This window comes from Eleutherodactylus coqui, chromosome 3, assembly GCF_035609145.1.
Source record: "Eleutherodactylus coqui strain aEleCoq1 chromosome 3, aEleCoq1.hap1, whole genome shotgun sequence".
Taxonomy (NCBI): domain Eukaryota; kingdom Metazoa; phylum Chordata; class Amphibia; order Anura; family Eleutherodactylidae; genus Eleutherodactylus; species Eleutherodactylus coqui.
Window position 1 is genome coordinate 28,444,448 of NC_089839.1, and position 10,282 is coordinate 28,454,729.

A 10,282-nucleotide genomic window follows, 5' to 3' on the forward strand; every position below is an offset into this window, starting at 1 on the left:
AGGGTCCTCAGGGTAGCAGCGTCCGTGGTGGACTTGTGGAAATGTGCGCAGACGCGGCGCACCTTGCCGAGCAGGTCAGACAAGTGCAGGTAGTTTTTCAGAAACTGTTGAACCACCAAATTGAAGAGGTGGGCCAGGCATGGCCCGTGTGTGAGGCTGGCGAGCTTCAGAACCACCACCAGGTTATGGCCATTGTCACACACGACCATGCCCGGTTGGAGGCTCAGCGGCGAAAGCCAGAGGTCGGTCTGCTCTGTCAGACCCTGCAATAGTTCGGGGGCCATGTGCCTCTTGTTACCTAGGCTGAGAAGTTTCAGCATGGCCTGCTGATGCTTGCCCACCGCTGTGCTGCCGCGTCGCGCCACACCGACTGCTGGCGACATGCTGCTCACATTTCTTAAATGAGAGGTAGAGGTTGCGTAGGAGGAGGAGGAGGGGGAGGGTTTAGAGGAGGTGGCATAGACCGCCGCAGATACCCGAACCGAGAAAGGACCCGCTATTCTGGGTGTGGGTAGGACATGTGCAGCCCCAGGCTCTGACTCGGTCCCAGCCTCCACTAAATTCACCCAGTGTGCCATCAGGGAGATATAGTGGCCCTGTCCGCCAGTACTTGTCCACGTGTCTGTGGTTAAGTGGACCTTCCCAGTACTGGTGTAGGGCTGGGCCGGCACACCGGGAAAAATAGTGGCGACTCGGGACCGAGTAGCGTGGGCCCGCCGCCGCCATTATGTTTTTGAAAGCCTCCGTTTCCACAAGCCTGTACGGCAGCATCCCCAGGCTGATCAATTAGGCAATGTGCACGTTTAAAGCTTGAGTGTGTGGGTGTGTGGCAGCGTATTTGCGCTTTCGATCCAACGCTTGCGCTAGCGACAGCTGGACGCTGCGCTGAGAGACATTGCTGGATGGGGCGGAGTACAGCGGAGGTGAGGGTGTGGGTGCAGGCCGGGAGGCGTGCATGCCTGTGTCCTGAGAGGGGGGTTGGATCAGTGTGGCAGATAGGGGCACAGGGGGAGAGGCAGTGGTGCGACCCGGAGGCGGTGAACAGCCTTCATCCCACCTTGTGGGGTGCTTGGCCATCATATGTCTGCGCATGCTGGTGGTGGTGAGGCTGGTAGTGTGGCTCCCCGGCTGATCTTGGTGCAACACAGATTGCACACTACTGTTCGTCAGTCGTCCGCGCTCTCACTGAAAAACATCCACACCTTTGAACACCTTGGCCTCTGCACGGTGGCTTGGCGCGAGGGGGTGCTTTGGGAAACAGTTGGCGGATTCTTCGCTCTGGCCCTGCCTCTACCCCTGGCTACCCTACTGCCTCTTCCAACCTGTCCTGCTGCTGCACTTGCCTCCCCCTCTGAAGACCTGTCCTCAGTTGGCTTAGCAAACCAGGTGGGGTCAGTCACCTCATCGTCCAGCGGCTCTTCTTCCGAATCCTCTGTGTGCTCCTCCCTCAGACTTACTGCCCTTACTACTACCTCACTGATAGACAACTGTGTCTCATCATTATCGTCCTCCTCACCCACTGAAAGCTCTTGAGACAGTTGCCGGAAGTCCCCAGCCTCATCACCCGGACCCCGGGAACTTTCCAAAGGTTGGGCATCGGTCATGACAAACTCCTCAGGTGAGAGAGGAACCATTTTTTCCCAATCAAGGCAGGGGCCCAAGAACAGTTCCTGAGAGTCTGTCTGAGAGAATGTGTCATTTTGATGGAGTGAGGAGGCTGGGAAGAAGGAGGAGCAGCAGCGAGAGGATTCACAGTTGCAGCAGTGGACGGTATAGAAGACAGGTGGTCGATACATTGCTGGATGCATTTTCTGCCATTCACGACAGGACCTGCTCATACTGCTCTGTTTGTAATAAAGGTCTACCACGTGGACCCAAAAATTGTGATATGAAGCTGGGGACCCCAGAAACTTGCCTCTCTCCTAATCCCGCAGCAGCCGGCTGCAATTCACCTGGACCAGGAACTTGGCCTGTGCCCACAACCTCACTTAGACATCCGCGTCCTCGCCCCCGTCCACATCCTCTAGCCCTACCCCTCAGCATGGTGGATTATGAATAGAGCAGACACAGAGCAGTGTAAATAATTATGAAATTATTGGCGTACAGTTGGAGGCTGACAGCGGTTATGTAACGTAAACTGCAGCCAGAAAAAAATTATACGCAAGGCTGCAAAAAGGTCTGACTCTGCAATAGTGATGCACTACAACTCCCACCAGACAACCTCTAAAATCCTCACGGTCAGGGGTAGCCCAACGAAGGAGCTTTTCTTGTAATTTTTTTGAAAAAGAATACAGGCTATATAGCCTGTATATGACTTTCCCTCTATCAGTGGCTGTGGCCGTACGCTGTGCGTGAAGTTGACGGCAGACACAGAGCGGTGTAAATGATTATGGAATTATTGGCGAACAGTTCGGTCACAGTTAGCCCTAAGAAGGACCATTTGGGTTCTTGTAGACAGGATTCTACACTACCACTGTCCCTGCCTCACCAGTACTGCCCCTATACTCTGTATAATTGACTGCAGATTGAGAACGCTATAGCTGTAATAGCCTGCAGAGCCCGAGATGAAACAAAATGTTTTGGTGCAAAACTGCTCCCAGCAGCCACAACGGTAATGCACACGGTCACATGTGGCCCTAAGAAGGACTGTTGAGGTTCTTGAAGATGCTAACACTATGCCTGAATGAGCAACAGCACCTTCCCTAATCTCTGCCAGCGTGTGTCTGAGGCGAGCCGCGGCCAGGACCGCTTTAAGTACTGGGCGGTCACTTGATCTCACCAGCTACTCACTGCAGGGGGGTGGGATAGGGCTGGACCGTCACAGGAGGAAGTTGTAATGCCTTCCCTGCATGTCCATTGGCCAGAAAATGGCGCTAAACATGTAGGGAAGGAAATGGAATTCACTCGAGTACCGCGTGGTGTTCGTCTCGAGTAACAAGCATCTCGAACACCCTAATACTCAAACGAGCATCAAGCTCGGACGAGTATGCTCGCTCATCTCTAGTCCTTATCTTATATCACCATATATCTCTTAGTACATAGACAACTTCAGAGACAAGTTGTTTTCGGGTATACTCGACGGTGTCTGTTATTGCGCAGTTTAAATTCATACAATATATAAATATATATCCATTAATCGGGTTTTGCTCCACTCTGCATTCTCATGCACCTGTCTAGCCCCCGAGCTCTATGCTCCTGGGAGGACCCAGAGTCTATAAATACATCCGCCCAGTTCTAGAGAGATCAGTGGGTGTTGTAATTCTGGTCAGTGACAGAAGCAAGTAGATTTCTGAAGGAACTAGTGCAGCGGTGAAGGAGAGGTGAAGTTAATAGTGAGAAAGCAAGAAATAAGAAAGAATAAGATTAAGCTATTTTCCACCTTCCAGCCCAACCTCTCCCCCCCCACTCCATATCAGGATCTGGCACCATAGTAACCACCAGACAACACGCCTGCTGTTTTGGCATAACACTGGATTCTGACTTCTCCCTCACCCTCCACATCCAATCTCTGCCTGCAACACAGAAATATCACTAAAATCCGTCCATTTCTCACCACGGACTGGTTAAAGACACTCACTGTCGCTCTCATCAATTACCGACTCAACTACTGAAACTCGCTACTCATCGGCCTTCCCCACACCAGACTCTTCCCTCTCCAATCCATACTAAATGCAGCTAGACTCATTTTCCTATCCAGCTGCTTCTCAGATGCCTCTGCACTATGCCAATCACTGCACTGGCTGCCCATCCATTACAGATCTAGATTCAAACTCCTTAACCTCACCCGCAAAGCTCTCTATGGTGCCGCAACACCGTACATCACTTCCCTTCTGTCCATACATCATCCAGCCTACACACTCCAATCTGCTAACACATTCACATTAAACGACCATCTATTCCAAACCTGTTGCAGCAGTGCTGAGATCGCTGCCGGATTGACTAAGTCCCGTGTGGGTTTTCGACTTGGTTCTGCACCTTCTAGCTCAGTAGGTGTGACGTAATATAGTCACACCTGGGGGTGATTAGCTTGCTATTTACCTGGGCTGGATACTGAGCTAAAGTGCTGTGAATTGCCAGTTGCTCGCTGTCTGAGCTGGTAGTAAGTGGCTCCCATGTACAGCATAGTCTCCGCTGTGAGGTGAACAGAGGTCGGTTCCGTGTGCTGCTGCTTCACTACCAGCTAAGTGTGGTGTTTCATTTGAGTTTCCTTTTGGGGGTTGCTTTGTTACTTTATTTTGTTGGCCAAGTAGGGTTACTTAGGTCCCAGGAATGAATGCATGCCCACATCTATTGAAGCAATCAGTCTGCCGTGCAAGGCAGGGCCCTCTCCCTCATTGTCACGTGTTTAGGGAAAGACTTCCCATTTATTTTGTGTTATTTATTTCAGTTGCTGTACTTTGGGCTATTATTGTGCATACAGTAATTGCAGGTGTTGGTCCAGCACGTCATTTGCAGACATAACAGAACCTCACATGCTCGCCTCCAGGACCTCTCTAGAGCAGCAACGGACCTCTGGAATGCACTACCCCAAAACATCTGTACAATCCCTCCTCTGCGTGCGTGTGTATATATAATATACATACATATATATACACATGCACACACAACAGAAATACTCATCTCTCCACCACCACGCTGTTCCCCGCACTGCCATTCTGGTCCTCCAGATGGTCTGTTTATTTCAGCTGCAACAGTCACGTGGTTGTTTACTCACACGACTGCTGCAGCCAATGGGAGGCCCCCAGATGGGATATCATCAGTGACGTTCCATAAACCAGCTGAGGCTTCTACATTACAGGCAGACGTGACTGGTTTACAGGTAAATACCGGGCCAGAAGACCGGGGGGCATCATGAGTCAGATGCTGAGGTGCTAAACCACCGAAACAGCACTTTGGATCCAAAGTGAGCATATTGTTAAAATATAGTTTTGTATGACAGAGAAAAAAATATATAAAAATGGAAATGCACACTCTTATAGTAGATGCTAATGAAATGAATGTGCCTCCATGTTCTATCTTATGTGTAGCACTTTTGTAAGCAAGAAGCCATCTTCTCTGCCTCTTTTTCACTGTATTCATTTGTCCTATTCTGGGGGATTTATGGATATTAAATGGTTATTTTATAAGTCCTGAGTGAATCACTAAGGGTTTTGCTCCATAAGATAGCTATTGTGACATTTAGACTGGCTGACGAGTCACTGTTCCTAAACATTCTCTCTAAACAACTTATTGTTTAGATTTACTGCGCCTGGTTGGCATTGTAGATGTAAAATTCCTTATCTTGCATATTCATATTATGTTTATGTTTCTTTTGACCAATGGTAATAACTGAATTATAATAAATTTTAGGTATTCTAATTGAATATGTGCCCCTATAAAACCTGATGCCTGTAAATCAACAGACAGATAACTTTGACCATATCAAGTCATGTGTGGTTTGATACGTTATTTCCTGGCCCGTATATACTTCTAACCAATTTGAACCCCAGAGGCATATCATAGCAAAAATTATTTGCACTAACATAGACAAACATATATAAACTTTATTAAGGAAACAAAGAATTGAAAACACAAAATAAGTAATTAATCTAAAGGCCACTTTATACAGAATGAACTGTTGGGCACATATGCCTGGCAGGTTGTCCGAGCAATAATCAAACCTGTGCTTTTCACAGGAACAAGCACTCAGTGAATGAAGGTAAAAGGCGATGGGGATTCTCAATGAACAGGCAGTTGTTCCTAAGTGAACGACTACCTGTTTACATAGGCTGATCTTTCATTCAGTTTTCTGCATGCAGAAACTGAATGACAAACAAGAAATAAACTTACCATATTGCTCCATAAACTACTAAAGTGGCCCGCTTCTACATGGGCGCTGGTTAGTCTCCTGCCTAAGGTGTTTAGTGAGACAGCGGACTGCAGTCAGCTAAGTATCTGTTGCAGCCGTTCTGAGGCCTGCACCCTGCTTGCAAGGCAGACCAGGTTTTGGGTGTGCTCTTGCTCCTCCCGGAGCTGAGGGGTGTGTTAGTGGCAAGAGTGATGTCATTCAGCACCTGGTGCTGACTAACTCAGCTGCTATTTAAACAGTGCTAGCATTGACCCCTGTGCTGGTCAATCACTTCAGTCCTATGTTGGACAGCGTCGGAGCAACACAGTGTGGTGGAAGCTCTCCATTATAAGCTAAGTTCTTTGCTGTTTGGTTTGGTTTTGTTTCTCCTTTTGTTTTGTGCTAGGGCTCCTAGATAGGGATTGGTCAGTGGCCCAGGTACGAGTGCAGGCTCACACTTATCAGCGCGGTCGGTCTGCCGAGCAGGCAGGGCCCCCTCCCGGGCTAGGGGAGTATAGGGAGAGAATTCCCCCATTTATTTTGTGTTTTCTTTGCACGGTTGTGCCTTTCATTTATGTTATTGAGGTTGCACGTTCATTGGACGCAACAGTACCTCTGTCTATAAATTCTGCGTGAGGCTTATTCACTTCTACTGCACTGTGTTACATACATTGCTATTTCCATTTGCATTAAACATCTTCCCTATCCTCCATCTAGGGACAGATTCGGCACCTAGGTTCCTACTCTGGGGCCTCCCATATTGGAGTAATGTTGCTGCTATATTGGTTAGGGGTAGCGTTCCCATCCTGGTATATCTGTTGCTGTTACTTGCCCTATTTTGTGTTCCCCAAATTTTGGTGTTATAATACATGTCTATATTTGTACATTGCAGACATAGGTTACATCTAGATCTGACCTGTTGGGGAGGCTCTATACTTGAACCCTGCACGAACATAACAATAATGAACAGGGAGTGGTCCAGAGGAGCCCAACACTATATAAAAAATTATCCACCCCTTTAAAACAGCTACAATTGGAGCCAACTCCAAATGCAACAATTTAACAGCTGTCAATCACTGCTTATGGGGCAGACTTGCTCACAAGCCCACTGCATCCTTCCTGAGCGACCAATGACTGATAAATCTGTCATTGATTGATAAGCGGTTAAGTTTATGCACCATATATGTACGTCGTATGGTCCTGGGTTTTAAACTTACTGTAGCTAGACGAGTGCCTGGCTGTCAGAAACAGCTTTGTTGCATCTTTTCTCACATAAAACTCAATGAACAATATGTAGTGAACAGAGGAATCGGCAGTGGCATTGCCTCTATGGGACCCAGTAAGTATATGACTGACAAGCGCTCCCGGCATGGCAGAGCTGCTGGATCTAAGCAGACCCAGCCATGTGATCAGGGGCGGAGCTTGTAACTAACTCACTCACAAACACAGAGCCTAGGTGACTGATCACATAACGGTGTCATCATCACAGGCCCTGTAAGCACACGGCTGCTATCAGGCTCTGCGTGTTTTATGTTTTAGGACTTTTGATGACGTCACCATCATGTGATCAGGAGCGGAGCATGTAACTCGCTCATGGACAGGTGGTCGTTAGAATTTTGACTTAACTTACCCGCCCACTCAATCCTTCCTGAGCGACCAATAACTGATAAATCCATCAATGGTTGATTAGAGGTTAAATGTATGCACCATATATGTACATCGTGTGGTCCTGGGTTTTAAACATACACCATTGTAAATGCAAACTTGCTTTAGCTAGACAGGTGCCTGGCTGTCAGAAACAGCTTTGTTGCATCTTTTCTAGCTCGTGTAAAATTTAATGAGCAATCAGCAGTGCCGTTGCCTCTATCGGACCCAGTACGTACATGACTGACAAGCGCCCCCGGCATGACAGAGCTGCTGGATCTAAGCAGACCCAAAGCAGCTGTACTAGATGCAGATGGCATGACAGTGGGCTGGTTTTCCCCTTTAACTGGGGTTCCCATGGATGCCCCAATTATAGTGGAAACCATCTAAATAGAAATGTCTTTTATGATGTCATAGGGGAACATGTTGGGAAAACATATATAAAAAAATTTACTGATAAAAAAACCCACACCACACCAATCTTGTAATGTAAGACTATACAAAGTATACATAAAAATGACCAAAACAATTAACCCATTCTCATAGTTTATTAACATTTGCAATTTACACTAACATAAAGAACTAAACAGAAAACATTTTTTTTTACTTTTCAGACATACTACCTCTAATAAAACATAAAAAGCTAACTTTAAAAAAAAAAAAAAAAAAAAAAAGGTACTAAGAACAGACCTATGCATCATAAAAATATATAGAAAATGTATTTTTGTAACCCAAGAAAAGAAAATTATGGCAGTTGAATCACCCAGTGTGCTAAATCTCTAAAAAGTGTCAGGTCACAAAGGACCGAAACACTCTGATCGTTAAGAGGTTAATCCAGATCCAATGGGCCCTATGTTTTCCAAAGGGTGCCTGTACATGTAAGACTTCTCTGTAGCAAAATACAAATGGAGCTCCACTGATCACCGTTACCCGTTAATTCAAACAATAAGGATGAGTTCATATGCTGGCCAGCAATCAGCAGAGCTTCACCTGTGCTTTACCGCGGAGAAACCCTGCGTGTACGGGAACCCAAAGAGTAGCTTTTAATCATGTGGAATGGGACAAATCTTTGATTTAAGTTAATGAAGTCTCATTCCTCAGTCTTCTTATTGTCCTACACATCGGAAATAAAAAACATGGTCCGTAATACTGATCCTTATCAGATGACAGTTTTGTTTGCTCATAGAAGGGGAGAGTAAAAGGGGCGACTATTTGACCTTATTCACACTTTAATATGCGAATGCTCAATCAGCTTTAGTTGCCGCATACAAGGGGTAAGGCGATGACTGACAACCATTCCCATCAGAATGGTGGCTGTGTTTTACAGTCCTGCTCCTGATTGTGCGGGCACAATGGCGGTGTGTGCCCAATCTGAGCATCATAATTGTTTGGCACAGGTCCTTTGAGAAGTCCTGCCTGCACCGTCCTGTTATGCTATGGCTCCTGTTGAGGGTAAGTTATACATCAGAAGGCATCCCAAGAGTCTGATCACACATCATGGAATAAATCCACACCAAAATCCACCTGATTTCCATAGTAAGATTAATTATAATGTATGAATAACTGCTGTGAAGATCTGTAGCATTTCCACAACAAATAGAGCATGCTGCGGATGTGAAAGTTTGCAGCTTGACTATCTTCACTGCTGATATTTTTCCACTGTAAGTGGATGGGATTTCCTAAATCCCCATTCTCTACACTGTATTATACGTTGGCGCAGAATTTCAGCTTGCATTCTACAGCTGAAATTAGGCAGGAACTACATTGTGTTTGAGTAGATATATAGATTTACATTAGCTACATATTCTGGTCCACAAAACATGGACTAAAGTTAATATACGCTCATTTGAAAGCGGTCTGAGGCAGCAGATCCTACAATGAGGTTCCACGATTGTAATATTTCCAATAATCTGAACATTAAAATGACTTCTCTCCTGTGTGAGTTCTCTGATGTCGAGCAAGAGTTGATTTCGCACTAAAACATTTCCCACATTCAGGACATGAAAATGGCTTTTCTCCTGTGTGAGTTATTAAATGACTTGTAAGAGAGCTTTTATTATAAAAACCTTTCTCACATTCAGGACATGAAAATGGCTTCTCTCCTGTGTGAATTCTCTGATGTTTAATAAAATTTGATTTCTCACTAAAACATTTCCCACATTCAGGACATGAAAATGGCTTCTCCCCTGTGTGAATTTTTAAATGACTTGCAAGAGTGCTTTTATGATTAAAACATTTCCCACATTCAGGACATGAAAATGGCTTCTCTCCTGTGTGAATTTTGAAATGACTTGCAAGAGAGCTTTTATTATTAAAACATCTCCCACATGCAGGACATGAAAATGGCTTCTCTCCTGTGTGAATTTTTAAATGAGACGTAAGATTTCCTTTCACATGAAAACATTTCCCACATTCAGGACATGAAAATGGCTTCTCTCCTGTGTGAAATCTCTGATGTTTAATAAAATCTGATTTCCTACTAAAAAATTTCCCACATTCTGCACATGAAAATGGTTTCTCATCTGTGTGATTTTTTAAATGACTTGCAAGAGTGCTTTTATTATTAAAACATTTCCCACATTCAGGACATGAAAATGGCTTCTCTCCTGTGTGAATTACTAAATGAGCCTCAAGATTTCCTTTCTGATGAAAACATTTCCCACATTCTGAACATGAAAATGGCTTCTCCCCTGTGTGAGTTTTTAAATGATACGCAAGACTGCTTCTATGATTAAAACATTTCCCACATTCTGAACATGAAATTTGCTTTTCATCTTTGTCAGTTCTCCGATGCGTAGAAAGATTTGATTT

At 45.5% G+C, this 10,282-nt stretch overlaps 1 pseudogene; it reads right to left on the reverse strand.

Moving 5' to 3' along the window:
• Positions 1-8,170: 8,170 nt before the first annotated feature.
• The window catches only part of LOC136620553 (zinc finger protein 850-like), a 493,122-nt pseudogene continuing 491,010 nt past the window's right edge, over positions 8,171-10,282 (reverse strand).